The sequence below is a fragment of the Globicephala melas genome, chromosome 6 (assembly GCF_963455315.2).
Source record: "Globicephala melas chromosome 6, mGloMel1.2, whole genome shotgun sequence".
Lineage (NCBI taxonomy): Eukaryota > Metazoa > Chordata > Mammalia > Artiodactyla > Delphinidae > Globicephala > Globicephala melas.
The window spans coordinates 84,500,453-84,527,112 of NC_083319.1; the positions used below are offsets into that span (position 1 = coordinate 84,500,453).

Below are 26,660 nucleotides of genomic sequence, written 5' to 3' on the forward strand. Positions count from 1 at the left end.
CTGCATGCTGGCCGCACCCCGGTCATGTGCATGCCTCAGGGCCTCTCTTTCTCTGTCTCAGGGCTTCCTCCTATGTCCAGGAGAGCACTTGCCTGCCTGCCGGAGCATCTCAGCCCACGTGCAGCCCCAGCCCAGAGGGATGAGTTGGTGGACAAATGCTCTGGCAGCTCGGACGCGTGGTCTCTGCAGTTCCTCGGAGGGTTGAGTCTGGTGCCCACAGAGGCAAACGATGTGATAACACTGTTTAACTCTTCCTCTCCCTCATTCCTGCTTCTTGGGTTCATCTCTCAAGAAGTTACCTGCATGTGAATTACGAGCTTAGAGGAAAAGACTGAAGGGTACACGGTTGTTAGCATGATTGCTTGGTGCAGAGTAGGGGAGAAAAGTTGTGGAATATGGGTGAGGGAGGAAGGCATGAGGGCAAGCAGGCATAAAATATACTGGAGGGCTTCCCCGGTGGCGCAATGGTTGAGAGTCCGCCTGCCGATGCAGGGGATACGGGTTCGTGCCCCCGTCCGGGAAGATCCCACATGCCGCGGGGCGGCTGGGCCCGTGAGCCATGGCCGCTGAGCCTGTGCGTCCGGAACCCGTGCTCCGCAACGCGAGAGGCGACGGCAGTGAGAGGCCCGTGTACTGCAAAAAAAAAAAAAAACTGGAAAAAAACCCCCCAACGTCTTTGAACACAGCATTCCAGGTTCTTTGATAGATAATCTGTAAGGAAAAGAAGGGGGGGGGAAACTATGACAGGAAGAAATGAAGAATTTTCTTTTTAAATGGGCAAAACTAAGCTATACTGTCTAGGATTTCGCAGTTGGGTGATAAGACCATAAAGAAACACAAAGAAGAGATAATTAACAAAGTCCAGATAGTGGTATTTTTAAAAAAGGAGACAGGTAGTGGCTATAATGGAGCATTTGACAGAGGTTTCTAAGGTGGCTGCAAAGTTCTGTTTCTTGACCTGGGTGGTGGTTATAATAATTCATTGAAATGTACATTTGGTTTGAATAGTTTTCTGCATTTGTATTATATTTTACTTTGCAATGAAAATGTTAAAAACCCTGGTAAGTATGATACAATCTGTGCATTTATGCAAAATTATATGTGTGTGTATAAAAACACACACACAAATAAAAACAGCAGCTGCTAGTTTGTCCCTCCCCCCACTTAGGTGGTTGAGATGAACAGATACACACTACTATATATAAAATAGATAACCAACATGGACCTACTGTATAGCACAGGGAATTCTACTCAGTATTTTGTAATAACCAATAAGGGAAAAGAATCTGAAAAAGCATCTATAAATATGTATATGTTTCTATATAGCTGAATCACTGTGCTGGACACCTAAAACTAGCATGATATTGTAAAATCAACTATACTTCAATTTAAAAAAGTGACTGGTGGGTATATAAAATTACCCCTGACAGCTAAAGAGAATGTTCCAGAATTAGGTTGAGGACTCTCCCTTTCCAAATCCTTGTTGTCTCAAAGCATCAGGCTGGGCAGCTTTCCTACCTAATTTTGTTCAGACAGATGAAAGCAGGAAGGATTAGTTTTGATCATGCTGGCTAGATGTGTGAGTAACATCCTGCCTGGTAATTATTTTTGACATTTGACAGTTCTAGGTACAACCTTTTGCAGCTCTGAAATCTTGGCAGTGCATTTATTTTTGAAGGGTTCATACTTTCCTATAAGGAACCACGTATCCGCAGGATACTTCTTTGGGTGCCTTGTTTCAAATTAAGCTAGAGGGTTTTGGAGAGTCACAAATCCAGAGGGAAGCTTGAAGTTTCAGGAAAGAACTCATCACTTAGCAACCACTACCACCACAACAAAAGTGTGCCTTTTAAATTCTTTTTGAAAGCTGGTCCCTGTGTACAGAACTGGACTTACAATCTTTCAGAGTAGATACCAGGTGAATGTGTGTTCCCAGGTATCTCCCCCACCTGTCTGCCTCACTGCTGAAATTCTAATTATTTTAGATTATTTCTTTGGCCAGCAAGTTTAAAAATGCAAATATCCCTAGGAGAAGCAGCCAGGTTAAGATTTTATGAGACATTAATGCTATGGTGAAAAGAATGCATGGAGAAAAGGGATTCTGAATTGGAGAGAAGAGGGAAGGAACATTGTAAAGGACAGAGAACTGCTCAGAAGAAAAATGCCTGGAGTTTTTCAAAAGCAGGCAATGCAAAGGCACTGAGTATCCACAGTGACACTTATGGAGATTTAATCAATCAAATTCTTTTGGTTTCAAGTGACAGAAAACCCAACCCAATTGGTCTTAAGGAAAGAAAGGGAATCCACTGGCTCGCATAATTTAAAAGTCTCATGGTAGATTTTTGGGTGGGGTTTCAGTCATGGCCTGATCCAGGGGTACAAACAATACTTTGAAAACTTGTTCTTCTCTGCTCTTGGACCTGCTTTCCTCTCTTTGGAATTCCCTCTCAGCAGGCCCTCTGCTCCTGTCACCTCCCAAGTATAGCGTAAAAGGTTCTTCCTTGCTCTGATCACTCAGCAAAAATTGTGGGATTAGCTCTAGTTGGCTCTGATTGGCCACACACGTATGTGTATATCTGTCATGGTAGCCACCAGATCCATCGCTCTGGTGGGTCATGCTAGTGTCATATGTTTCCTTTTGGAGCCAGAGGTGAAGCAGTTCCACTGGTTCACCTGCACGGAGGAAAAGCAGAAGTAAGAAGAAGAGGGAGAAGCGGGTCTAGAGATGTAGACAGTGCATGTTCTCCTCATTGTCTCTGTGAGTCCCAACCATTTCACAGAGTGGCTGTGAAATCCACTTGGTGGATCCCACCAGCATCAAACAATTGTAATAGAAGAGAATTAAATAGAACAGAAGATATCTTAGTGTGTCATATGTAGTAAGGTCAGTTATATAGGTGTGTATGTATACATACATATGTATGTAGATGTAGATACATGTGTGTATCTGCATCAATGTGTGGGTAAATATGTGTAAAACATATCTCTCTCCACGGGGCATGGTAAGAAGGGGTAAAAACGCTGTTCCCCATGACCCTACGTGTCGGCAACCTGGACTGGTGTTGCCCTTCCTGGTGTCTCTCCCTCTACTCACACTGCACCCCCAGCCCGGAATGACCTCTGCCCTGCGCCCACCCACTCCCTCCTCATCTTCAAGGTCTGGCTCAAATATCACTTTCTCCACGAAGGCTTCACTTCCTGATCCCTCCACTAATGCGGGAGTACCGAGCTGTCCTCTGTGCCCTCAGAGAGGCTGATCCATGCTTTGCCCAGCTATGGACGGCTGCTAATGTGCTCGCCCCGGGGAAGGAGAGCGGGGCCGTCCCACACTGTCACCAGTAACCTCAGGTGGCCACTCAGCACTTGAAATGGGATCAATCCAAATTGAGATGTTCTGTAAACGTAAAACATGCAGTAGGCTTCGAAGAAGAAAAAAATTGTACAGTATCTCAATAGTTTTTTTTTCTTTTTTTCTTTTTTAATATTTATTTACTTTTTTGGCCACGCCATGCAACTTTCAGGATCTTAGTTCCCTGACCAGGGATTGAACCCAGGCCCCGGCAGTGAAAGCACCAAGTCCTAACCACTGGACCGCCAGGGAATACCCTCTCAATAGTTTTTGTACTTATTACATGTGGATAGGATAGTATTTTTGGATATTTTGGGTTAACTAAAATATAAAATTAACATTAGTTGCAGCTGTTTCTTCTCACCTCTTTTGAAATGTGGCTACTAGAAATTGAAAATTATATTCCTGGCTTGCATCTTATCTGTACAAAACAGCTCTGGGCTAGAGGGCACAGTAGATCAAGGCTGGGCTCTAGAGGCAGAAACCATTGAGCATGGGGCAGGACAAACTCCTGAACATCCTCATTTCCCTAGTAGACATAATGAGAAGCGGACCTTGTGGGATATTTGTGCCTATTAATGGAATAACTAATGGCACAGGGGGAGCACTTAACAAACGGTTGCTGTTGCTTCTATTATCCATGGTGAAGTCCAGTCTCTCTGTAGGACCAGATGTCAGTTTTACCTTTATAGCACCGAAAAGGCTGCCTGGCTCACAGCAGGAGATCAAGAACTCTTGAATGAATGAATGAAGGAAGGAAGGAAACAACATCAGAAATAGTTTGAGAAAATTTCCTCAGAGACAAAATTTACCTACTTGATAATTTTTTTTTTCCTTCCTCTGCGGTACGCGGGCTTCTCACTGCTGTGGCCTCTCCTGCTGCGGAGCACAGACTCCGGACACGCAGGCTCAGTGGCCATGGCTCAAGGGCCCAGCCGCTCTGCGGCATGTGGGATCTTCCCGGACCGGGGCATGAACCCGTGTCCCCTGCATCGGCAGGCGGACTCCCAACCACTGCGCCACCAGGGAAGCACTACTTGATAATTTTGATTAAGGACAAGCGTGTCAATAAGATGGATGACCCATGGGGACCTACTGTATAGCACAGGGAACTCTACCCAGTATTCTGTGATAACCTATATGAGAAAAGAATCTAAAAAAGAAAGAATATATGTATATGTAAAACGGAGTCACTTTGCCGTACACTTGAAACTAACACAACACTGTAAATCAACTACACTCCAATAAAATTAAAACATTAATAAAAAAGGACAAGAGTGTCAGAGATTGTAAGCCGCCTTATGGCTGTTGAAAGAAAGTTCTTAGCTGGAAGCTGTGGCAACCAGGCCATTCAGGACAACCCTCCTCACCCCAGGCCTGTCTCACTTCTTGTTGGTGGGTCTGGAGTTTTACCTAGTCTGTTTTTCGAATGAACATTTCAGCAATTTCAATTCCTACCTCATTCTTGTTCACTTTCTTCTTTTTTGTTTAAATTTTTTAAAAAATAGCCACATCTTTTTCAGTTTTACCCTTGACGTGAGAAATTAACACCATGTGAAAATCACATGCACTTTGCAGGGTAACTTTATGTGGTTTTCCCATGAGCTATTAAATACATATATATGTGTATACGTGCGTGTGTGTGCGCACACACACTTTTTTACCCTAAGGGTGTTTGATGTAGCAGATTCAGAAATGAAATGTTCATATTACAAGTCCCCACAGGAGACTGGGGTGCAGCAAAGGCAAGCCTGACAGGGTAGAAGACAGTAAAAATATTAGGTAAGGAAAAATTTCCTTCATACCGCAAAAGGTCTGAGCCTCATAGAAACGGGCAAGAGGTTCCAGGGAGAAATGCCTTCAGATATTTCTTGTCCTTCTTACTCCCTGCCGCTCCCCTTCCCTCCTGAGGTTTTGGCTACAGCATTTACTGAAACGCACTGAAGATGATTCCTCTGGATGTGAGAAGCTGGGAGCCTGGAGCGTCTGCTTATTGTCCCTGAGGGGCATTTGGGGGAAATGAGCTCAGTAAAGAACACTGACCTGTGGGCAAGTCCTTTAACTCTTATCAACCTCAGTTTACTCATCTGTAAAATGAGGCTACACCATTTGCCTCACAGGGTTTTTGAAAAGATTAAATGTGATAATATATTTGAAAATAGTGTGTCAGGTAGGCGATACCTTAAAAATGTAGGTAGCCTGATGCGTGTGAGTCTTGGAGTTAGCAAGAGAGCTGAAAACCTGAGACATGGTCTGAGGAGAGAGTGTCAGAATTGGCCAAATTCAATTTTCCATCTTGCAAGACCAGGCTTGAGTGACGAACAACTGGAAAGTCTATTTAATGAAACTCTAGCTAAAGCAAAATTATGCCCTTGAGACATGCAGTAGATCATCAAACAAAACAAGAACCAGGTCCTGGAGATACTGAGCATGCAAGGAAACTAGAAGGTCTTAGTAGGGGACAGGTGCCAACGACAGGCATATCCAAGCCCAGCTGCGGGCCACTTGGAAGAAGGGGACCTTCAAATGGCATGGATCATGTCCACGCCACACCCTAAACATCAGCCCCCAAGTTTAACTCCCAGACAAAGGTGCAAGCAACGGGCCATAGCTGTGCTAAGAGAAGCATCATCAAATCCTGACTGGAAGGAAAGGGTCCACAGCAGGCTTCATGAAGGAGACATAGTTGGGCTGAGTCTGCAAGAAGGCAGAAGGTGGGTAAGTGAAGATGGGAGGTGGGAAGGAGAATGCTCTTGGAGGGAAAAGCATGGTGGTGGAAGAGGGCCATGCTGCCAGATGGGAGAACAAATAGGACAATTCAGCAGGACCAGAGGACTGGGGAAATATAAGGGCATGGAAATAAAGCTGAGACGCTAAGTTGGGGTCATATCAAGAGCTAAGTGGAGGTGCCTTTACTGTACTGGGTAAAAAATGGAGAGCCACTGAAGGATTCTCAGAAGGAGAATGTCATGATCAAACTGATGTTTGAGGAAGATTCAATGGGTAAAATGTGTAGGATGGATTGGAAATATGTAAAGGAAGGGCTGCTATTGTCACGTTCTACTGCAAAGAACAAATGAGAGTTGGAATCAGACGGACTTAATTTTGATTCTTGACTCTGTGACTTATTAGCAGTGGGAACTTAGGAATGTTACTTAACTTCCCTAAGCCTCAGTTTTCCCATCTACAAAATGGGGATAATAATAGTACTTACCTCAATGGATTAGTCAATGAGATTCTGCAATGAATTTAAAACACCTGACGCAGGGTCTGATACACACCAATGAATGGGTAAGTAGTAGTATTAGGGAGAAGGCAGATAATAAGGCTTAGACAAGAAACCATAAAGGAAACCAGGAGAAGCATGGGTAACATCCTTCCTTCCTTACTGTCTTCTAGATCAGGAGTTGGCAAATTATGGCAGACAAAGACAGTCTTATTCACAGTGTCCTCAAGCTAGAAATCATTTTTATATTTTTAAAGGTAAAAAACAAAGAAGATTCAACAGAGACAATATGTGGCTGGCAAAGCCTAAAGTATTTACTATCTGGCCTTTTTCAGAAGGTTTGTTGACTCCTAGAGCAAATCCTTGAACATCTGAGCAAAGACCACATCCATGGAAAGCACACATCCACACAATGCTTTCACACACAGAGGGTCCCATTGGGCACCGTCCTCTTGGCTAGGGGACCAGCAAAGCCTTTGGTATGTTGGGAGCAACTGCTTTCTTGGAAATTTCACCCTCTGAGTATTTTCCTAAGTGCAATAATCTCCCAGGCCCCAGGGTCTCCATATCGCAATCCTCTCCCAAGTCTCTGCTCTTGCTTGCTACAAAGGAATATTGTAAGAATCTCCAATGTCTACAAACATTCATAGGCCCTTGAGGGGGAAAAGACGTCTTTAGAATTGGCATAATATTTTGGAAAAAAAGTCTTTGTGTCCTGGAAGCTTGTAGAGCATTTACATTGTATAAAGGATAAAGCAGATAAAAGAGGGTCCCTAGGTGCACTGATCATATCATTGTGTTACAAATATGAGGCTTATCTAAGGCAAAACAGACCTGCTGGCCCAGAGAGTATTAAGAAATCAGATATTTAAGCTATAGTTACAAAATACATGACATAATGGAAATATGTAGGAATATTTCAGAAAAAAAAAGAAAGAAAAGAAAGAAAGGAAAATAAAAAGCAGCAGCTAGGGGCTGAAAAAAACAGAGCCAGATGGGGTATATGGATTTGACAAAAAGGAATGAGTTTCAGGAATAGTATTTTTTTTATTTTTTTAAGTATTAAAAAACATGTATTCTTGAACAGTGATTTGGATGGAAGTAGTATGCTGAGAAACTTTTTTTTTTTTAAGATAATGAAGCTATTTTAGTATTATTTAAAATAAGAACAACCTTTAAACCATATGAAGTGGGCAATAGGGGAGAAGCACGCCTTCCTGAGAAGGGTCCTCCGAGAAGGGTCTTCTCAGGTGCAAAGGCAGCAAGGGTGGGTGGGCAGGAGGGGCAGGCCTGTACGTCAGCGGTGCTTCCTCGGGGCGGGCTCTGCAGGTAGGAGAGGTGGCTCTGGGGCTTGGCAGCTCCTGGCTGGAGTGGCCTGGTGGTCCGTGCTAGTGACTCAGGCAGGGGTAGGGCAGGGGTCAGCTGGGTAAAAGAAATGTGGGTTTGAGTGTCAGGAGGAGGTGGCCTTGGCTCTCAGGACTCAAGGGGGACGTCAGGCTGCAGGAGGCCCAGGCCCGGGAGTGCTGATCCGCCCCCATCTCTCCAGCGAGGCTCTGTGACTGTGCCCTGGGCGGGTGAGGGGTGGGGGGGCCTCACAGCAGGCTGGGCGGCAGACGGGGAAGGCTCAGGCTAGGGCTGCTGATCAGGCCGGGGCTCAGTGTCCTCTTCTCGGAGGCGCTTGCACCCGGAGCAGATGCTTCTTCTCAGAGGCCCCGGCCTGGGCACAAAGACAGGGACCACTCCATTCCTCATCACGGGCCGGAAGGCCGACAGCCTGGGCTCGGGGCTCTCAGACCTGAGAGGCCCGTCGAGCCGCCTTTGTCCTTCCTCGCATCGGCTGAGGGCCCTTAGCGCGGTCTCCTTGGCACAGGGGTCCGGGGACTCCTGGCTGGGCGGACACGTGGACAAGTTGCCTAGGCTTTCAACGGGGGCGGTACGGATGTCCACCAGGCTCTGCGTGTGGCAGGAGAGGCGGGCGTTCCACTGGGACCTCATCGTGAAACCGTTGCCATGGCCGGAAAACCCCAGCCCCGAGGAGGTGCGGAGGGGCGACCCGCTGGGAAGGCGCCTCCAGCCCTGGGGCACCGAGGACCCGCGGACCGGGTAGTACTTCCAGCTGCGCAGGGCGGCGGGGAGCGGCCGCCTGCAGCGGAACCAGAGCTCATGATCCTGGTGGCGGCGGTGGTAGCACAGGATTGGGCGCCCGTCCCGGCCCATCGGGAGGCAGGTGCCGCTGGCGGGCCCGGTCCATGGGAACCATGGGGACCGGCGCTTCCGGGCGTGGGCTGGCTGCGTGGCCTTGGCCGTGCCCAGGTACATGCTCAGGTAGCTGCCCATGCTAGCGGGTCAGCGGGGTCGGACCTTCGACGGGCTTTGGCTTCTGGGCGGCCCCGAAGTCTGTAGACGCGAAGCTTACGGCGCTGAGGCAACCGTTGGCATCGGGGTGTGGGACGGTTCATGGGGCGTCGGAACCTCTGGGCACGAGGTTCTGCGCGCGCCAGGCCAGGGCCTCGCGGACCCACCCGGGGCCTCGCGGACCCGGGGCCTCGCGGGGCGTCAGGAATAATATTTTCCCTCATAGTACTGTGTCTAACTGTACCTTTAAAAAGCCCTTTAAAAATACATCCTCTTACTATCATGATGATACTTGAATTTAGAATCCTTATTTTATCAACGAAAAATGTCACCCACCTTGAACTTTATTTTGACATTCAGGGAGTAAATTCATTAATTCATGCACATATTCCTTCAACAGATATATTTTAAGTGCTTACTACATGCCAGAAACTGGGCTAGGACAGTGGTCCCAGTCTTTATGGAGGGTGCAACCTTGTGGTTAGAGAAACAATAAGTAAATAAATGAGTGGTAGACATGGAGGTAAGTTGTATGAAGGAAATAAACAGTGATTTGTGATAGAGAATAGGAGGTGTTAGGGGTCCCCTACTTTAGAAAGCTGGAATCCAGGGAAGTCTCTCTGAGGGTTTGACATTTTAGCAGACCCTAGAGGTTGTCTCTGGTTAGGTTCCCCAGAAGCAGAGTCTGAGATGAGAATTGTATGTGAGTCATTTTTTTCAGTAAAATTTCCGAGAGGCCAGGGACTAGGGTGGGAGCCTAGAGCCCATCATTTAAGGAGGCGCTCACTCCCAGTTTTGTGCAAGGTCAGTGTTGGCTCCTGAGAGTGAGCATCTCCTTAAGTTTTGTGCCCCATGTGCCACTTTCACCTCACCCTGTTGTGGCAAAAATGAAAAGTATAAAAAAGGTACAATAAGTATATAAAAGCTTCCATCTGCTCTACTCCCAGCCTGTGACAGTCATTATTAGTTTCTTGTTTATGCTTCCTGAGAATCTTATGCATATAAAACTTTATGCATGAAAACTATGAAAAATCGCTGAAAAAAAATGATAGATGATACAAATAAATGGAAAGACATCCTGTGTTCACAAATTGAGACTTAATATTGTTAAAATGTCCATGCTACTCAAAGCAATCTACAGAGTCAGTGCAATTCCTATCAAAATCCCAAAGACATTTGCTGCAGAAATAGAAAAATCTATCCTAAAATTTGTATGGAATCTCAAGGGATCCCGAATAGCCAAAATAATTTTGAAACTGAAGAACAAAGTTGGAGGTCTCACATTCCTGACTTCAAAACTTACTACAAAGCTACAGTGATCAGAACAGTGTGATACTGGCATAAAGACTGACACATAGTCCAATGGAATAGAATAGAGAGCCCAGAAATAAACTACCTATATGGTAAAATAACTTTTGATAAGGATTCCAAGATCATTCAATGGGGAAAGGGTAGTCTTTTTTAACAGATGGTGATGGGAAAACTGGATATTCACAGGCAAAATGATAAAGCTGGATCTTTATCTTACACCATACATAAATATTAGTTCAAAATGGACTAAGACCTACATATAAGAGCTACATCTATAAAACTCTTAGAAGAAAACCTATGGGGAAAGTTTCATGACATTGGATTTGCCAGTGATCTTTGGAGATATGATACCAAAAACACAGCCAAGAAGAAAAAATAGGCAAATAGGACTTCATCAAAATTAAAAACTTTTGTGTACCAAAGGGAAGAGTAAAAAGGCAATTCACAGAATGAGAGGAAATATTTGCAAATTATATATCTGAGAAGGGGTTAATATCTAGAATATATAAAGAACACCTACAACTCGGTAACAAAACCCCCCAAACAACCCAATTAAAAATGGGCAAAGGACTTGAATAGATGTTTCTCCAAAGAAGATACATAGATGGCCAATAAGCACAAAAATATGCTCAACATTACTAATCACAGGGAAACACAACTTAAAACCACAATGAGATATCACTTCACAACCATTAGGGTGGCTATTATTTTAAAAAGCCCCAGAAAATAACAAGTGTTGATGAGGATGTGGTGAAGTTGGAACCCTTGGGTACCACTGGTGAGAAGGTAAAATGGTGCAGGTGCTGCTGGAAATAGTTTGGCAGTTCCTCCAAAACTTAAACATAGAATTACATAAAATGAACATAGCAATTCCATTTCTGGGTATACACCCCAAAGAATTGAAGCAGGGGCTCAAACAAATACCTGTATACCAATGTTCAAAGCAACATTATTCACAATAGTCAAAAGGTGGAAACAACCAAGTGTCCATTGATGGATGAATAAACAAAATATAGTATATCCATACAATGGAATTCCCTCAGCCTTAAAAAAGAAAGAAATTCTGACACATAGTACAACATGAATCAAACTTGAAGACATTATGTTAAGTGAAATAAAACAGTCATAAGTACAAATATAGTATGATGCCACTTATATACCTAGAGTAGCCAAACTCATAGGAGTAGAAAGTAGAATGCTGGTTGCCAGGGGCTTGGGGGAGGGAAGAATGGAGAATTATCATTTAATGAGTACAATTTTAGTTTGTGATGTTGAAAAATTCTGCAGATTAATAACTGTGATGGTTTCAAAGTAACGTGAATGTACTTAATGCCACTTACAGCCACTTGGGAAGGCAGTATGGCAGTTTCTTACAAAACTAAACATACTCTTACCATATGATTCAGCAATCATGCTTCTTGGTATTTAAAATGAGTTGAAAACTTATGTCTATAGAAAAATCTCCACACAGAGGTTTACAGAAGCTTTATTCATAATTACAAAGACCGAGATGTCCTTTAGTAGGTGAATAGATTAATAAATTGTGGTACATCTAGACAATGGAATATTTTTCAGTTCTAAAAACAAATGAGCTATCAAGCCATGAAAAGACATGGAGGAATCTTAAATGCATATTCCTAAGGAAATGCGCCAATCTGAAAAGCTACATACTGTGTGATTCCAGCTAGACGCTATTCTGGAAAAGATAAAACTATACAGACAGTAAAAAGATCAGTGGTTGCTAGAGGTTGGACGGAGGGAGGGATGAACAGGCAGAGCACAGAGGATTTTTAGGGCAGTGAAAATACTCTATATGATACTATAATTGTGGATTCCTGTCATTACAGATTTGATGAAATGCATAGAACGCACAACACTAAAAGTGAACTGTAGCATAAATGATGGCCTTTGGGTGATGATGATGTGTCAGTGTAGGTTCATTAATTGTAACAAGAGTACCACTCTTTTGAGCGATGTTGATAATGAAGAAGGCTGGGCATGTAGGGAGGCAGGGGGACATCTATGGAAAATCTTTATACCTTCCTCTGAATTTTGCTGTGAACCTAAAAATGCTCTAAAACATAAAGTCTTAAAATTAAAAAAAATTACACAGTTGATTTATGAACCAGAGTCCTCCCAGCTTGGTCAGAATTTTTAAAAAATGGGAGAAGATATATTTTATGGCAGAAGGAGGGAACAGAATAAGACAAAAGGAGAGTCCAGTGAGGAGGATATATCAGAGCTGAGAACACTTGCTCCCTGGGACTCGCTGGGCAGACAAGGATTGTGGAAATGTCTTAGTAGTGCTGGGAGAGGTAGGAGACATTATATTTTCAGGCTTGAGCAAGAAATCTTCCCATACCTCCTGGTTGCACTCAGGTCACTCTTCAGTAGCTGAATGAGAACTGATTTAAAGCCAGGGATATGAAAATTCCCTCCTGTCTTGGGCTGGCTTCCCTACCTCCCACCCGTGACAATGCCACCCAGTTAGTGAGGGGCTCTGGAACAGGAACATTTTTCTGAAAAGTTACCATTTTTTCTACTCTAGAAAACATAGCCATTGTCCAGTGGACACAGAGCTGGGTGTGTCTTGGGTGAGGGTGGGTGTTGTGGGTATTGCTGTGGTGGTCCCTGGGAGGGCTGGGGAAAGGCCTTGGAAAAGAATTGTTGTGTCTGGGGCATTCATCTGCCTGGGGAAAAATGAGACTGAGAGGGAGAAGAAGCTGGGTGGTAGAATGACTGAAAAAGGGGGGAAAAGGAATGATAACAAGAAATAAGCAGTATTTGGGAAGGAAAAAGAATGTCCATATCATATTTAATCATGGCTCTCCCGTTACCTCCTGCCTCCACACGGTCTGTCCCAGGCCCATGGCTTTGCATTTGATGGAGTCATTGTGGGGCACACGGGTGCCATCCTGGCAAGGGGGTGTGAATGGGTTTATCTTTAAACACAAAGACAATATCTGCATGGATATTGTCAGATGTAGCATTTCCCTGTTTGGGGAAGCTAATCTTGGTGTCTTCTTCCAGCCATGTTTGTTCACAATGTGGTAGATCTTGTCCTTGGTGACGAGTTTGTCCATCAGGATTGAGGTGCCTTCCTGTGATGTTCATGCACTTCGAGGAGATGTGATAGCTTTCCTCCAGAAACACTCCCAGGAGATGGACCACAGATGGGCCCTGCCCCCATGTGCTGAGCTTTCAGTGAACCTGGGCTTACCTTGGATCCCTCATCAGACCACTGAACTCAACATAACCAAAGGCACCCAGTAGTTCCTCATTCTCATACACAACCACATTGTCTGAGGTCAAGTATTGTAGGGCCGAGTTAGGTGGATCATTGCAAAGAAGATGCTGAAATGATTGGAGTCAGCAAAGGCAAAGGCAAAAGTAGCATGTGGGACCCCGAGAACAGTGTTGAGAAAAAAAGGCACTGAAGCCACCTAAGGTGGGGGTCTTTACACCTAGAGAGGTGGAGAGTTCAGGGCAGTGCGGCTCATTCTGGCTCCCTCCGACTCTTATCTCACCTAGCTGTTGGATCCTGAGCCCAGAAAAGCAACCTTTAGCTTTTGGAGTGAGAAAGGCTGTAGACAAAGCAAAGCCTACAGTCTAGGAAGATTAATAATCTGACAATACTACAAATTCGTAATGTTATTTGACGCTTACAAATTGCAGTCCAGAGGAACTTTGTTAACAAGTAGGTGAAAAGGGCAGGACTTGAGAAGTCTGGGGACGTGACTCAGGCAAGTGATATTTCTGTGGAGCTGAAGCTCAAGGACTTCAAACCAAGGGAGAGATGGTGGCTTGAAAAGGCTGAGCGCTGGGAATGTAAAATGGTACAGATGCCCTGGAAAATAGTTTGTCAATTTCTTATAGAACTAAACATGCAACCACCATATGCTTTGGCAGTTAGACTCTAGGGCATTCATCCCAGAGAGATGAAAGCTTATGATCACACAAAAACTTGTGTAACCAAGAGTGGGGTCCGGCTGCTCGCTGCTCGGAAGCCAATAAAGAGGCCGGGTTGGTGGAAAGGAAAGTTTGCTTTATTTTGGATGCTGGCAACCGGTGTGGTGGGTGGGCGGATACTTGTCCAAAGGCCGACTCCCGCCCCTGACGAGCAGGGGGCAAGAGCTTGTATAGACAGAGAGAGGGGGCTACATGTAGAAACAGTATAGTCAGCTCTGACTGTCATCTTGAAACTGGTCATCGGTGGTCTGACCAGTATCATCTTGATTGTATTAGGTACAGTTAATCTTCAGTTCCAGGGTCTGTCTGTTCCCATTTCTTTGAGGCCAATTCCTGGAATTGTGTCATGGCTACTGCCTGGTCATCATGTAGTTAACTTCTTCCACCTGCTGGGGGTTTCAGCATCTATAAGACAGCTCACAGGATATGGCTCTGAATATTATCTATAGCCCTAAAGGTGGAACTAAAGGTCCTTGACTATGTTTAATGACAAAACTTATTATTTGGTCTCCTTTGACTGTTTCCCTCTGTTTCTGCATTTTCTCACTTCTCTGATTAAACTTATTCTCTGGCTAAATTTTTTCCACAGACAAAAGCAGGCTGAGGACATGGGTGGGGGGAGGGGGAAGGACCATAGGGTCCTGCTGCATTTCACTTGCTCATGACTGTTCATAGCAGTTTTATTGGTAATAGTCAAAAAGTGAAAATAGCGTAGGTATCCTTCAATGGGTAAATAGTTAAACTGTGGTACTTCCATACCATAGAATACTCCTCAGCAATTAAAAAAGGAAACTACTGATACATGCAACAACTTGAAAAGGAATTATGCTTCGGGTAAAAAGCCATTCCCCGAAAGCTACGTATTGTGTGATTCCATTCATGTAACAAAGTATATGACAAAATTTGCCATACGGAGATGAGATTAGTGGTTGCCAGGTGTTTGGGATGGAGGCGGGGGAGGGTGTGGGTACAAAAGAGCAACACAAAGGATTCAACTGTTCTGCACAACATTGTAAAGCAACCACACTCCAATAGAAATTAATTTTAAAAAGCATTCAACTGTTCTATATCTTGACTGCAGTGGATACATGAATCTGCACATGTGATAAAACTTCATAGAACTAAATACACACACACACACACACACACACACACGGGTACAAGTAAGACTGGGGAAATCTGCATGAAATGGATAGATTATCAATGTCAATATCCTGGCTGTGATATTGTACTACAGTTTTGTAAGATGCTGTTACCATTTGGGGGACACTGAGTGAAGAGTACACAGGATCTCTCTATTATTTCTTACAATTTCATGTGCACCTACAATTATATCAAAAAAGTTTTAAAAGAGTAAAAAATCAAAAAAGTTTTAAAAGAGTAAAAAATCAAAACAAATCGAAAGGCTGAGTGACTGGCCTTGGGCCACACAGCCAGCTGTGCCTGGACCCTAGGTCTTTGCTTTACTGCAGACACATGTAGGAGATGAGTCAGGGAGATAGGATTTACACACAAGGGGCTCATACAGACCAGGGCCAAACAGGAGCTAGTGGGTCCAGGATTCACCCCCAGTCTCCCTCTGCTTCTAACTCTGTTTTGCTTCTTCTCTTCCCCAAATCATGCTCACAAGGAAAATCAAGAAGTTCCCCCAAAGCAGGAAGCTCTTTAACTGAATAGCACTGAGGGAAAAGAGGAAACATTTTCAAATGCTTTGTGCTCATGCCAAGGGCTCAGAGGGTGGTATGAACGCAGGCACCATTGTTCATCTTGTTCACATGGTGCTTCAGAAGGTGTTGCTGACAACTGACTACAACGGGCATGGGGTTCCCTGCAGTTATACCGCACCAAGCCTCAGAGCCCACACCTAATGTCAGGGGGACATATGCGTGAATGTGCAAACACCCTTAGGGCGGATACAGCACGATTGAATCAGGGTCTGTTCCTTGCTGGGAAGGATACGGCCTGGGATGGGGCTGATTATTCATAACTCACATTCAGAGGAAAGGCAATTCAGTGTTGGAGAGAATATGGGCTGACACTGGCAATCCCTCTGTAGGGATTCATGGTCTAGTTACTTACTCTGCTTTCAGTAATTTATATTTGTGGCCAGGGGTGACTCCAGAGGTTGAAAGGTAATTTGAAAAGCCGTCCTCTCTTCCCGGAAGTTCTGGGTTTCTGGTCCCTGAGATGGTTGATGGTTTTTGGGTTTCCTGACCCCAAACTAAAGTTGCTAGGCATCTGTTCCACACCGTGACCCAGGTGTTCCTGGAGATGGAGGTCTGGCTGGGAAATTTGGCTTGGTGGAGGGGAAGTTGCCTAAGGTGTACAGTGGCTCCAGGGACAAGAGGAAAGGAAGATGGAGATGAATTCCAATAGGGGCAGAGTCCTGTGTGCAAGTGCCCACCGAGGCAGCTGGCTTCTGATGGGGTGAGCTGATGTGCTTGCTGGAGGACTACACCAAGCACCTGAGTCTGGAGCGTACAGGTAGGGATGGAGCCTTGTATTTCGGGGAACCATTGGATGTTAAGGGCAGAAGACATGGTTTATTGGTTTAAACAAAAAAGGGGAAGTACTGATTCATGTAACTGACAAGTTTGGGATTAGGGTTGCAATTAAGAGCTCACTCAAAGTCGTCAGGATTCAGTTTCCCTCTAATTCTTGGCTGAATTCTTCCGAGTTTCTTAATTTTCAGGTGTCACGTGGTAAAAGGATGTAAGCCAGCAACCTCAGAGGTAGACTCCCCAGGTTCAGTTGCAATGGAAAGTGTACCTCTGCCACGTGAGTTCCTGTAAGTGTCTCTCTGCTCCTTTTGGGCTGGACTTTAGGGTTGCCAGATTTAACAAATAAATACATGGGACAATCAGCTGTTTTTGAATTATTTCTAATTGGCAATGAGATGAAAAGATATTGCGTGGGACGTAATTATTCTATTTGTTGTTTATCTGAAATAAGGTGTACCTAACTTACATACCTCTTTTGTTAATTATATTTCTCTGGTGATTTAACTTTCCATAATAGTTCCTTGTTCTGCAGAATTTGCTGATGGAATTACTTGCAGTTAGAGTCTATTTACACTGGAACATAGATTATACAGTGGTCACATCCACTTTACTTCCTTCTTTTGTCCGCTGGTCATTTATTAGTAAGACAACAGCCTCAACATTAACATTATGAGCCGGTATACTGACCACGCACTTGCATAAAGTTAACAATTCTAAGAATTGCTCTTCAGATCTATCGGAATACATAATAACATTTTTCATGGCGTACCTTGCTTTTCCATTCTTCAAGATTACATTTGCGTCTGTTGCTTAGCAACTTAAAAAATTGTTATATCCTTTTTAATTTTTAATTGAAGTATAGTTGATTTACAATAGTATATTAGTTTCAGTTGTACAGCGTAGCGATTCAGTATTTTTACAGTTTATATTCAATTGAAAGTTATTATAAGATAATGGCTAGAATTACCTGTGCTGTACAATATATCTTGGTTGCTTCTTTGTTTTATACATAGGAGTTTATATCTCTTAATCCCATACCCCTAATGTGCCCCCCCACTCCCCTCTTCCCACTGATGTAGTTTGTTTTCTATACTTGTGAGTCTGTTTCTGTTACGCTATATAATTTCATTTGTACTATTTTTTAGACTCCAGATATAAGTTTATCGTACAGTATTTGTCTTCTTCTGTCTGACTTATTTCACTAAAAATAATATCCTCTAGGTCCATCCACATTGCTGCAAATGGCAGAGTTTCATTCCTTCCTATGGCTGAGGAATATTTCTATATATATATCCACTTATCCATTTGTCTATTGATGGATACTTGGGTTGCTTCCAAGTCTCGGCTATTGTAAATAAGTGCTGCTATGAACATGAGAGTGCATGTATCTTTTTGAATTAGTGTTTTCATTTTTTTCCAGATATATACCCAGGAGTGGAATTGCTGGATCATATGGTAGTTCTATTTTTAGTTTTTTGAGGAACCTCCATAGTGTTTTCCATAGTGACCGCACCAATTTACATACCCACCAACAGTGTACAAGGGTTCCCTTGTTTCTACATCCTCACAAACACTTGTTATTTGTAGACTTTTTGATGATAGCCATTTTGACAGGTATGAGGTGATAATCTCATTGTAGCTTTGATTTGCATTTCTCTAATAATTAGTGATATTGAGCATCTTTTCATTTGCTTGTTACTTGAAGGGATACATTTTCCATCAATTCTTTTCTTAAACACATTTAACGAGTTTCTTTAAGCAGTGAAGTACTTCAACAAAATGGTTTGCTTTTTCTTCAATTTGCATATTCTTGTTGCTAAAGAGATACTGAAAACTGTGAACAACAAATAAGTAGGCTTTACTCAAATGGATTATATAAAAGTCAACAAGAAATTTGGGGTCTCTCCTTCAGAATTAAGGTATGATTCCAGTGCTTCAAATAAACTAAGGATTCTATCCACTGTTATTTGTTAAAGAAGGCCAATGGGTTTTTGAATGAGAGCAAATTTGAAGAGTACTAAAGGCCAACAAAATCACAAAACTCCTTTAATCATTCTGTTCAAACTGTATAAATGCTGCAATAAGAGAACATTCAATGGACAGCAAAAGAAATTGATGTCAAGAAAGGACACCAGATGCTGTTTGAGCAGCATTATGTAAAACATGGGCAAAACAGCCAACACCTTCCATAGAACCACCTACGCTACACTCAACTTTGAGTGTTTCGTTTGTATCTTTACTTGAACGAACATGCACCAAAATTTGTATGTTATCTCCACCAAAAGCAGTACCATTGTTTTTTTCATTCACTCCTAACTCAATAAGTGAGTCTCTGCAAAACTTTGCTGCCATTTCTGAAGTATCATATGGAAGGGACTTTACTCTCAATGGCCTTATACTCAAAACTTGTTCACGAGAAAAATATTGCACAAGGGAAATTTTTTCTGCATTGTGATTACTAGTATCCAAGGCTGTGACATAAAAAGGTGAAGGGTTCAGATTTTTGATAATCTCTGTAATAGTAAATGGAGCTAGTACACTTTTATTATTGCGGTAGATTTCGTCTTGGCGCTTGAAAATTTGCTTGCGTTTTGGAATTAGAAACTACTTCTGGTAGCAGGACACTTGGTCATTTGACCTGAAAGACTGACAATATATTATGTAGAAGGCCATTGCAACATCTGCTGCAATTATTTGATCTTCATCATCTGAATTTCTCTTAATCAAAAAACCTGTCATTTTATTACTTTCTTTGGTACTAGTTGGAGAAATCATGCATCTCTTATGCTTACTGTTAGGATATGCCAGCTTACATCTGACTTTCATATTGAATGACTTTGAAACTGAATGAATAATCATATGCCACACAAAAAGCTTCAAAAAGACCTTTCCCTCATTTCCACTGTTCAGAAAATTCACCGTGAAATTTATATTTTTGCTTTGGCACTTGGGACTTCAAATACACATAAATAAACAATGTATCTATATAATAGCAACCATCACAATCATGAAAAAGATTGAATTTGGTAATCTCACGGCAGTTTCAGCGTGTCTTTCACAAGTCCAAACCCATAACTAACTGCAAGCAGGTTGAACCATCGAAAGGATTGGAAACTTCTGGACTAACAATAAAGTGAACTCGATATTGGTACAAAAAGGGTGAACTTTACATTTGCCTGCAAAGTATAGGCTTGAAAGTTTCAGTCTCTGAAGAAAGCCAGAGCTGACCCTATGTGAGGTTTTTGGAAAGCCTGGTGTTCAAGGAGTGGTGGGCTGTCAGAAATAGGTGTTTGGGGACTAATGGCCTTTCCGTGGTGACAGTATGGTTACTGGCGTTAGGGGACTGCTGACCCACTGACTCAGAAGCACAGCTCGATGAGTGAGGCTGTTGGTGACTGACTGATTTTTAGAGTGTGTGTACTGATTCAAATTTATCTCTAATTAATAATGGTTACTTATTCACGACTTGGAACTTTAATAGTCTCGTTCTTTCTTCAATATGAAAAATGTGTACTTCTATTTCTCAGTCTCTGTGTTTGGTCTTCCCTCAGCCAAACCTGCAGGAGAGACCATGGAGGACCATGGAGGATTGTCCAGATCTTTACCTATGGAGGTATGATTTTCAGTCAGTGCTGCCATTTACCATGGTGAGAAAATAGCTCTAACTGTCAAATTGTTGCAATTCATTTAAAACCAAAAATCTGTGTTCTGGCCATTTAGGGCATTCTGACAAAGTCAGTACAGGATGAAGATCAAAATTATTTACTAGAGGACATGCCTGTCTGTACAGGATGCCTGGCAACCCTAGCTTCCCCCAGAGTATCACTAAGTGCGATTAAATATCACTTCCGGGCTTCCTTGGTGACGCAGTGGTTGAGAGTCCGCCTGCCGATGCAGGGGACACAGGTTCGTGCCCCGGTCTGGGAAGATCCCATGTGCCGCAGAGAGGCTAGGCCCGTGAGCCATGGCCGCTGAGCCTGCGCGTCCGGAGCCTGTGCTCCGCAACGGGAGAGGCCTGCGTAACGCAAAAAAAAAAAAAAAAAATCACTTCCTATATCTAACAGCCATTTCTGTTCATTTTGTGTAAATGCCCTGTTGACACCTTTGCCCACTTTTCCATATTGTCTTATTTATTATATTTCTGGATCTCTTTATGTAATATTAAAGAAAATAGCTTTTTTAATACACTATGACTTGTGCATATTTTTCTCAATTATTATTTGTCTTTTTGCTTTACTTTTAGTGTTGTTTGCTAAACTGAAGTTTCTGAATTTTATGTTGTCAATTTATTACCTTTTCCTTACTGGTTTTCAAACTTTGAGTAATTTTTACAAAGGCCACTTGCAATCCAAAGTTATAAAAATGTTCTATGTTTTCTTGTAATTCTCTTACAGTTTGAATTTTTTACATTTAAAATTTTAATCTATTTGGAATTTATTCTGAGTACTGTGTGACGTCTAGAGCCAATTTACTTATTTTTCTCCTCATAAATTTACTGCCGAGATCTTTTCCACACTGAATTGAGATGTCATCTTTATCATGTACTAAAGTCCCCACCATATTTGAGTCCATTTCTAGATTTTAAAAAGTTCTGTTCCTTTGGTATGTTCACATATAAGTACCCCCTGTTTTAATTACTGAGACTTTGGTGAAAGTTTTACTGTCTGGTAGTGTATGTCCTCTCTTATTACCTTTCCTTTTTAGAGTTTTTCAGGCATTTAAATTTATTTTTTCTATATTAACTCTAGAGTTAGGCTGTCTAGCTTCAAAACAAAGCAAAGTAAGACAAAACAAAGACCAAAATCTTTTGTGTGTTCATCAATGTTACACTGAATTTAAGAATCAACTTGGGAGGAGCGTCACCTTTGTGATGCTGTGTCTTCCTTCCCAAGGAAGTGGTATGCCTCACAAGTTTTTCCACATCTTTTATTTTGTACCTTAATGGTGTTTTAATGTTTTCTTAAACATAACCCACATTTAAATATTAAGTTTATTCCTATATATTTAATCTTTTTGGTTGCAATTATAGTTCTTTTCACTTAATCTTCCAACTGCATTCTTTATATATTTGAAAGCCATCGCTTTCTGTATAATAACTTTGTATCCCACTACTTTATTAAATTCCTTTTATTGTTTATATTCATTGCTAATTTGATAATCGGGGGTTATTCAGATATGTAGTCATAACTTCTGCATATGTTGATAGTTTCCCGCCTCTTTTCAACTTCTTATTTAATTACACTGGTGAATACTGCTAATACAGAGAGAAATGTTATTGGTAGTAGTGCATGTAACAGTTACCTATTGCCACTATAATACTTCAGAACAAACTATCCCAAAACTAGAGGCTTGAAACAGCAACGTGTCATGGCTGCTCACATGTCTACAAGTTGCCTGACAGTTCCGGGTAGACTGGGTTCCACTATGTGTTTTTAGTCAACATAGATGGTCAAAGATGGCCTTATCTGGGAATGTTTATATATAACTCAGATCCCCTTCTCGTGGCCAAAAGGTGTGGCCCATTTATTTTGTACCAGGAATTGGCCCAAGTGACGCAGTAGATGTTTGTGGATAAAAGAATGAAGTTGGTTTACTAAAAACAAATAATTCTGATACCCTTGAGGAAGAAATGGGTCTGACGAGTTTTCCTTTGAGCTAAACGCTCACAGTTGCCACATAGAACTTGGGTTTACTAGAGAACTAAGGTAAACCTGTTGGCAGGATGGGCTGCTTATGTACTGATGTATAGCTCTGTTATCTGGCTCAGAAGCTCTCAACCTCTGCCCAAAACATGAGACCACATACTGAAATGTTTTCAATCTTCGAAAATATTTTTTTCTGTAAAAAATATCTTAAAGATCATGAGGGTTATCACAGGCAGAGCTGAAGCTGGTGCAGTTTCCTTTTCAGACACCTTCTCTGTGAGTACAAATAAACTTCCAAAGTGTTTCTCTCCACTTAAAATTTTTTGCTTCCAGGATAGAAAATGAACTGAGAAAAAGGTGTTTACTGAGGTGTTCTCACTAAAGGAATAAGCCAGATACATTTTCTACTCTCCATGTCAAATGCACAGAATCTCCGAAACTAAAAACTTGGATACGTTAATAATGCAAACTCTGGCTTCAGTTACTCATTGTCCTTGCATTTCCCTGTGTGTTTGGTAAATGTATGGCTAAGGAAAACTGGTCACGTTTTGATAGAATGGCTCAAGGGTCTCTTGGGACCTTGTGCTCTGCCAGATCTCACACAAGACATGGAGGTTAATTAATTTCCTTCCTTAATTCCATCCCCGTGTGACACATCTGGAGACAGTTATATGTGATCTGCATGTGTCTGTGTAGATGAAATAACAACCATGGCCGAGGTGCATAAGGACTCATGTGAATAGGGTTAATTTAGAAATCAAAATAAAACAGTAACTTGAAGGTATGAATTACCATAAAGTTATTCCATTAGTGTGGAATGACCTATGCCATAGGGAATGATGGTCTTGAGACATCCTTAAATTTCTAGCTTGTACATCAGATTTAGTTTTGAGATATACGTGAGTTACAAACTCTGTGACTTGGTAGAGAACAACATACTAAAAGAAAATTAAGAATTACAATCACCTTTCTCTTGAAATGTGTTAATTAGGGCTTGCTTCATGGGTGGCAAAAGGGAGTAATAGGGAGATGGTTAATTCAGTTTGAGGAATGAAGAGAGGCCAAAAATAGGAAAAGGAATCATGAGATCAAAATGAGGAAAAACAGGGCTGGAATGGGGAGTAGGGTGTGAAGCACATGGGAAAAGTGGTTCTAGATGAATGAGGAATAATGGTACCAGACGATGCCTGGTTTAGGTGGCATGGAGAGAAGGCTCTTATGTCATTGACAGCATGGCACAGCATAGGGCTTGATACAGTAAAGGAAATGAGTAGGAGTAGATAGATATTAACTGACAATTATTTTTCAAATTTGTGGCAATAGAGAGGCACTAGTAATCAAAGGCATAGGTTACCAGCATTAGGTATTGTCTTAAAATAAAGTGTAAACTGGCAGTTAAAAATGGCATTTATTTTTACCTTGTGTGCGATTATTGTTGATCATTTTCCCATATATTTGCTGGTAATTTATCTTTTTTATTTTATGAATTTTTATAATTTTTTTCTGCTTGTTTTCAGTACATACTAGACAAATTTAGTTTCAAAATGGAAGTAGCTTTATTATCTTTGCCAATAATAAATAAAATAATAAAAATTATACCTGTAACATAAAAATTCAGATTTTTATCAAAGGATAGAGAAATAAAAATCAATCATAATTCCACCACTAAGAGAATAAATATTGTTCTTAATAATGATATATTATTATTGTTTTAAATAACTATTTTTATAACATTTATGAAAATTAGATTTAATAAAATTTTTTTATTGTGGTAAAATATACATAACATAAAATTTGCCATTTTAGCCATTTTTGAATGTAAAATTTAAGGGCATTAAGTACATTAACACTATTGTGCAAACATGATATGTTTTCCCTGAATTGTTTTACTTACACTGATAGCTTCTCATGCAAAAAATAAAGGCACGATTCTTTAAAGGCTCCCTACGGTTGCATTGTAGAGCTGGCCTATTGATGGACATTTCGATGTTTCTAATATTTTTAGCTGTTAAAAACAATGTTGTGATGAACATTCTTATGTCATTATTTATACAGTTTTGCAGACCTGTCTATTTACTTTCGTATGAACCCCTAGAGGATGAATGGCTGGATTGAACAGTAATCATATTTATAATGCATTTGACACATATTATCAGATTAGCTTCCAGAAATGCCATACCAGTTACACTCCTACCAGCAGGAAATGAGAGTATGGGACAGTATTTTATTGTTTTTTGTATACTTTTGGTGTTTGAATTTTTTATAGAGTTAACATAATATTTTTTAACACCATTATCTGTCATACATTTGTACTTTGCTTTCTGACTTTTACATTGCTTTTTCTCTAGTTTTAAACACTTATCTATCTAGAATTTATTTTGATATATGGTTTGAGAAAATAAGCCAAATTGGTCTCCTTCCACTAAATTGCTAAGCAATTGTTACAAAATTTATTAGATACGCCACTCCCCATTTCATTTGTGATGCCTAGTCTATCACACATTTTATTGATAAAATGACTGTATTTTCATTTTTAGTATGTAACAACACAAAACAGGGTTCCTATTAAATCGTTTAATATTCTTGTTTTGTCCAAATGCCAGAAGTTTCAAGTTGTTAAAAATTTATTGTATTACCCACTTCTATTTTATTATATTCCAAGGATACCATCATTTCTCTCAGAGAACAGCCCAATTTTTTCATGGGCAGTGATAGTAAAATAGGATTTGCTTCAGTTAACTACCTCACGACTGTTCCTTGGAGTACTCTTGCTTTAGTAAGAGGTGTGAGAGACACTGTGGTCTAATGGTATAGAACACTTAAAAAATTTGGATGCATGAAGTAATAGCTCTTGTATATTTAACACTGTTAAATTATTTATAATAATCAGTAGGATTACTCATAAGTAATGAAAATAAGGCAAAGTTTCCACTAAATCCTATGGTCTGTTTGGGTGTAATAGGGAAGAACAAATCTAACTCCATATTGGGTCTGTTTCTTTTACTTTAACCTTTGTATTCTATTGCTTTTGCTACAAGTTAAGAATATTGCCTATAGCCTGAAATATACAGGATAGCCCATTCTCAAGGCTCTGACCTTTAAAGGTATAACACTTTTCCATTCATATAGAGATAAAAAGTTGCAGAACAGAGGATAAATTGTTGGAGGTTTACAGGAACATCCTGACCTGACCTACGTGGACAGCTGCAAGAACAAAGGATTCTGACACCAAGAAGTCTGCAACAACCAACCACACCCTCTCCCCTGTTAGTATAAAGGAAGCCTGAATTCTAACTTGGGTAAGATGGTTCTTTGGGACACTAGAATACCATTTTTTTGGTCTGCCAGCTTTCTGAATAAAGTCGCTATTCCTTGCCCCAACAACTCATCTCTTGATTTATTGGCCTGTCGTTCAGCAAGCAGTATGAGCTTGGACTCCGTAACATGTGTTGGTTGATATTCTGTTGCCTATTCATCTATTGCCTATCCACTCATCCTTCCATCCATTCTCTACCTACTTCCAAAAACCACTCAAGATGGTCTTGATATATTAAGACAGTTTTTTGAATTGTGGTTTGTAGGTATTTGTATTAAAATAACTCCAGGTACTCTTTCAAAATGTAGATTCTTGAGCCCCACCATGAACCAACTATATTAGGATCTCTGAGGGTGGTGCCTGAGCACCTACCTAGCAGCGTCCCCTACACCACGTGATTCTGGTGCGCCTTAAAGTTTGCGGACACCAGAGACTATTGGGATATTGGAGTGTGGAAATTTGATCCTCCAACCAAGTTAATTAACCTCTGTTTGGAACACAGTGGTTGCTCTAATTCTGTGGTTATTTTTTCAACCATCTGTTGTGTTTTTATTACTGGGAGTCATGTGAAAAATGTTGCCCACCCTCATATGTTACTACATAGCTTTGGAAATTCCTTCATCCCAATCCAGTGTTTTTCTCTAAGAAAAGAAACAATGTAGGGAAGGAAAACATCTGAATAGCAACACACATTTATTTTTCAAGACAAGTTTTGAAGAAAATTATCAGGTGTTTTCAAAAGCAACACTTTTGCCCTGAAGGCAAAGGGCAAAAACTTGGATCTTTTGCGCCTCCTAATCCCACTGGAAGAATCCACAAATGTGTGCACTTTATTAGGGGGTGCTATGGGTAGTAGTCTTTTCCTAACTCAAAAGGTAAGAGTCACCAGGGTTAATTGCCAAAGATACAGATTCCAGAGCTCTACCACAAAGATGCTGAATCAGAATCTCCAGGAGAGTGGACTGAGAATCGGATTTTAAACAAATAT

The 26,660-nt window shown here is 41.4% G+C and overlaps 1 long non-coding RNA gene across 1 annotated transcript in view; it reads left to right on the top strand.

Moving 5' to 3' along the window:
* Positions 1-25,669, top strand: part of LOC115840237 (uncharacterized) — a 95,102-nt gene extending 69,433 nt beyond the window's left edge. The window contains exons 2-3 of the long non-coding RNA XR_009564190.1: positions 20,263-20,324; positions 25,486-25,669. This is a non-coding gene — a long non-coding RNA (uncharacterized lncRNA). The remainder of the gene's footprint in view (positions 1-20,262; positions 20,325-25,485) is intronic.
* Positions 25,670-26,660: the final 991 nt, after the last annotated feature.